The 5,498-nt window shown below is 40.7% G+C and overlaps 1 pseudogene; it reads left to right on the forward strand.

Moving 5' to 3' along the window:
* The first annotated feature begins 3,842 nt into the window (after positions 1-3,842).
* Positions 3,843-4,272, forward strand: LOC150007455 (large ribosomal subunit protein eL33 pseudogene; annotated as a pseudogene).
* The last annotated feature ends 1,226 nt before the right edge of the window (positions 4,273-5,498 follow it).

Consider the following 5,498-nt stretch of genomic DNA (forward strand, 5'->3'; position numbering starts at 1 on the left):
CCCAGCTGATAACCCTACAATGATCCCCATACCTATGACTCTTTTCCTATTCTGGTTTGCTTAGTTGGATTTTGTTTTTATTTTTTAGATTCAGTTGTTGATAGGTGTGAGTTTGTTGTCATTTTATTGTTCATAGTTTTGATCTTCTTTTTCTTAAGTAACTCCCTTTGACATTTCATATAATAATAGCTTGGTGATGATGAACTCCTTTAGCTTTACCCTGTCTGGGAAACACTTCATCTGCCCTTCCGTTCCAAATGCTAGTCTTGCTGGATAGAGTAATCCTGGTTGCAGGTGTCTTTTTTTCTTTAGATACGAACCAGAACCCCGATGAAATACAGGTCCCTCTCCCATCACCATTTGCATCCTGGAGCAAGGCCTGGACTATAGTTTTTGAGCATCTCCTGTGGATTGGATCCTGTATTAGGCACTTGATATATGTGGGGGTTCAGAACAAATCACCCCAAGATATGCGGCTGTGTTATGCAGACTGTTCCAAGCTAAAGGCAACTTTAGCTGTGAGCTGAAGGGAAACTTCGGCCCCTCCCTTAATTATATAAGAGAAGTCGAATTAGGGGTCTTGCCCGCACTGAGATTATCAGTGCTAGCCTTTTTGACCCATCAGACTTCTATTTTCTGAAGATCTGCTTTTAATATCATCCTTCAATGACACTTTGAAGCCCCCAATTATCTCATCCCTAGTTCGGAATGTCTTATATATACCTAGATCCCCCCTTTCTATCTCTGAACCTTGCGTGGATTTTGGGTCTGTGACTCTGTCATGTATGTGGGGTTCCCATATGTATTAAATTTGGTTAATTTTCTCTTGCTAATCTGTCTGATGTCTAGTTGATTATTAGACCAGCTAAAAACCTTGAAGGTATAGGAAATTTCTTCCTCCCCCACACTTACATCAATTCACTCATTCTTCACAAGAGCCCTAGCAGTGGTGCAGATTATTGTTAACAAAAATTCCAAAAGAAATTAAAAGAATTTTATCCATATATTATTTGCATATCAGAGAATATAGTCCTTAGAATGAATCAAAGATATGGTCACAGCTGGGGGCGGGGGGAGGATGGGGGTAAACAGGGTTTTTTAAAGGAGAGAGTTATAAGGGAAACAAGGTTATATACTTACATCATTCATTTTCTGATTGGTAGGGGCAACTGAACACTCAATGATGAAAACAATGGGTATCATATGATTAAGCATTTATCAATGTCCTAGTTTCAGTTCAGGCTCACAGAGCAAAGACTTTTGGTCAAGCAGTTCCAGTACAGGGGATGTTGCCCATCAATTCCCCCAGGGGGCTTCTTGCTGTGCAGGCCGTTTCAGAGCCCAAAGGGCAAAGTCAAGCCTTATAAGCAGCTTCAGAGTTCAAGCTGCAAAAATCCAAATGTTGGGCCATAAGTTATGATATTAAAGCTCATATACAGCCTTATTGTTTATATCCATTTTACAGATTAAGACAATTGAGGTCTCAGAAAAATCAAACAATTTACTTAAATTCTGAATTTTTTTCAACTGGATTGTGCTTCTGGTATATTATTTTATCATATTGATGAAAGGAAATTTTTCTAGATTCTCATTTATGTTTTGATTTGATTTGAATACTTTGAAATTTATTTTACAGAGGTTGTTAAAGTTTCATGGACTTCATCAAAGCTACTTACCTAGAAAAAGGAAGGACCCCAATTGAAGAAGTCCAGGTCTTCCAACTCTGAAATCTGGATTGTTTTCCCTATGCTAAAAAGGAATCGGGCTGCCTGTGTCATGCAAGGCCTTTTTTACCACCATTTGAAAACAGAGATGTGCTTCTTAGAACTGCAGAGCTATTCTTGGAGGATACACTTTAAGATATCTATTCTTCATCATTTAACACTTCCCTTACTTTTCAAATGATTTTTTTTCTTGATCACAAAAAGTAATTAATGCATGACTGTTGTTCAATATTTGGAATATGAACAAAATGAGAATCCCCCATAATCCTCCTACTCAAAATGGCCATGGTGGAGCCCTGGCTGGGTAGCTCAGTTGTTAGATGGTCATCCCCATATACCAATGTTGTTTGTGGGTTCCATCCCCAGTCAAAGTGCATACAAGTATCAACCAATGAATGCATAAATTAGTGGAACAGCAAAATAATGCTGTCTCTCTCTCTCTCTCCCTTCCTGTCTCTCTAAATCAATTAAAAAAAAAAAAAAAAAGAAATGGCCATGGTGAATGTTTTTTGTGTATTTACCTTAAGCCTTTATTTATAAAGCATAGATAGTTGAACTGAGTTAAAATTTCATGGTATATATACTTTTTATACTAAAAATATCTGCCATCAGCTAACTGGTGTAAACCAAGAAAAAGGCTTACCTGGCTGCTGTGGCTCAGTGGATTGAGCGTTGGCCTGCGAGCCAAATGTTGCTGGTTCAATTCCCAGTCAGGGTACATGACTAGGTTGCACGTCAGGTCCCCAGTTGGGAGCATGAGTGAGAGGCAACCACATAGTGATGTTTCTCTCCCTCTCTTTCTCCTTTCCCCTCTCTCTAAAAATAAACAAATAAATAAATTATTTTTTTAAAAAAAAGGCTTAAGAAACAAAGAAAGGCTTCACTTATAAAGGCTCCATCTCAATCTCTCCCTCTTTATGTAAGTGAAGGATTCTGGTTAGGTTAATTGAGAGTGGTTGAGTTTAACATGCGAACAAAGGATGCTGGTTGGCAAAATGGGTTAGCTCCTTTCAAAGTAAAGGATGTAGGTCTTGCAGACGCCACCGCCACCCCGGATATTCCCGCACCCAGCCATGGTCAACCACACCATGTTCTTCGACATTGCTGCCGACAGTGAGCCATTGGGCCACCTCCCATTCGAGCTGTTTGCAGACGAAGTTCCAAAGACAGCAGAAAACTTTTGTGCTGTGGCACTGGGGAGAAAGGATTTGCTTATTAAGTTTCCTGCTTTCACAGAATTATTCTGGGACTTATGTTCCAGGGTGTGACTTCACATGCCACAATGGTACAGGTGGCAAGTCCATCTATTGGGAGAAATTTGAGAATTTCAGCCTGAAGCCGCAGGTCCTCGCATCTTGTCCATGGCATTTGCTGGACCCAACACAAATGGTTCCCAGTTTTTCATTGCCAAGACTGAGTGGTTGGATGGCAAGCACATGGTCTTCGGCCAGTTGAAAGATGTCATGGATGTTGTGACAGCCATGGTGCACTATGGATCCAGGAAGAGTGAGACCAGCAAGAAGATCGCCATTACTAACTGTGGGCAACTCTAGTGAAGTTGACTTGTGTTTTATCTTAACCACCAGACCATTCCTTCTGTAGCTCAGGAGAGCACCCCTTCACCTCTATCTGCTTGGAATGTTCTATAATCTTCATACTCTCACCACAGTTCATTGGGTTCCATATTTTCCTTACCCCTTTCAAGTCTAGCTGGATTGCAGAGTTAAGTTTATGAGTATGAAATAAAAACTAAACAAACAAAAAAGAATGTAGATGATCTGTTTGTGATGATGAGAAAGAGATGAAGTCCAGGCGTGGCTGAGTTCAAAAGTTTAAGGAGCCATGGCCAAGGTAGCTCAGTTGGTTGGAGCATTGTCTCATAAACCGAAGGCTCATGGGTTTTATTCCCAGTCAGGACACATGTCTAGGTTGCAGGTTTAGTCCCTGGTCGGGGCACGGGTGAGAGGCAACCAATCCATGTTTCTCTCTCACATCAATGTTTCTCTCCCTTTTTCTTTCCCTCCCTCTCCTCTCTCTAAAACATGTCCTTGGGCAAAGATAAAACACAAAATTTAAGAAGAGCTCTTTCAGCCATCATGGAGCCTGTGGAGGCCTGCTGGGAACAGGGCTTCTAAAATGACGAACAGGTGTGGAAGGTCATGATCCAAGACCATTTTTGCTGCCTACCAGCGGGATCTCCAGAACCAGAGGGAGCACACAGCTCTTCTTAATATTGAAGGTTTTATGCTTGAGATTAAACTGAATGCTATCTAGGAAAGAGATGTGTTTATGTGTGCAAAACAAAGAACAACAGAGTGACTCCCAGTGGCAAACCAGACAAAACCAGAATTAACCAAGGAAAGGTAACTCATGCTCACGGAAACTGTCTCATGTTCCCATTAAATTCCAAAGCAACTTTCCTGCTAAGGCGATTGGGCACAGAATCCAAGTAATGCTGTATCCGTGTTACAAGGATTTAAGCTGTGTGGTGCAGACTCGCCCACTTACACATAACAGGTTAAGGCCCCTGGAACTGTTTAGAAGGTGAGCAAATCAAATTTAAATGTGACACCTCCCTACCTATCCTTCCTGAAAATAGTAATAGAAAGGCAGGTAGGTCATTAAGTTAAGATTAAATCAGGAATGTGGGGCTTTGATGTTGGAAATGAGAAAGCCCTAGGGACAATTGAAAAATAGCTAAATAAAAGTAATCTTTTTATTGGACAAAAAATAGGATTTAAACTCATTGAAAAGTAAAGAAATATAAGTGTGTGTGGTGGGGAGCTGATGGAGAAACATGCTCAGTGGAACCTGTGTAAAACAAGTTTTTTCATGCCTCCCCCCCCCTCCATTTCTTTCCCCTGACATAAATGACTCCGCTTGGCGACCTCTGTTCACACTGGACCTGTTCTGCAAGTAGCAGTGCTGTTCACTTAGACTGATAGCATGAACTGGCTGATTTTACATCAGTGCCTTCCTAGTGTGTAGTTTAAAATGAAAACTAACTTGGAAAGCCATAGGTGGACTTTATTATAAACATTTTATTAATTCCTTTGAATATTTATAATAGTTTTTTAGATTTTTCATAAAAAAAACACCACCACCAGCCATATTTTTTCTATTGTTTTTCCCCTCAGGATTTCCCCTTTGGTGTGTTAACAAAAAAATGGGACTAATTTTTTTGTGGGGATGTAGTTTGTATTACTGTTAGATGTTGGTCATTATCAGTGACACAAATTTAAGCTCTGGTTACCTTAACAAAAATGTCACTCAGGAAGGAGTTTTGTTTGGTGTGCCCCACCTAACTGCACTGCGATCTAACAGCTATGCATTTACCTACCATGTGACGGTGGGCCAAGAGACCCAGCACAGAAAGTAACTCTTGATTTTTTTTCTGCTCAGCTTTTCTTTAAGATTTTATTTATTTACTTTTAGAGAGAGGGGAAGGGAGGGAGAAAGAAGGGGAGAGAAGCATCAATGTGTGGTTACTCTCCCGTACCCCCACCTGGGGACCTGGCCCACAACCCAGACATGTGACCTGACTGGGAATCGAACCAGCAACCTTTTGGTTCACAGGCCGGCACTCAATCCAGAGCCACACCAGCCAGGGCTCCTGCTCAGTTTTGATGTTCAAGATATATCTTACCTGCTCATTCTATTTTAACACTTTTCTAAAACTGTATTCCAGAAGAAAGTACTATGGAGAGATATCAAGTGAGTGTATTTGAAACCGAGCAGTGCTTACAATATTGGTTTAGTAGATGTCTTCCACCA

This window comes from Furipterus horrens, unplaced genomic scaffold (assembly GCF_987537825.1).
Source record: "Furipterus horrens unplaced genomic scaffold, mFurHor1.1.pri manual_scaffold_6, whole genome shotgun sequence".
Classification (NCBI taxonomy): domain Eukaryota; kingdom Metazoa; phylum Chordata; class Mammalia; order Chiroptera; family Furipteridae; genus Furipterus; species Furipterus horrens.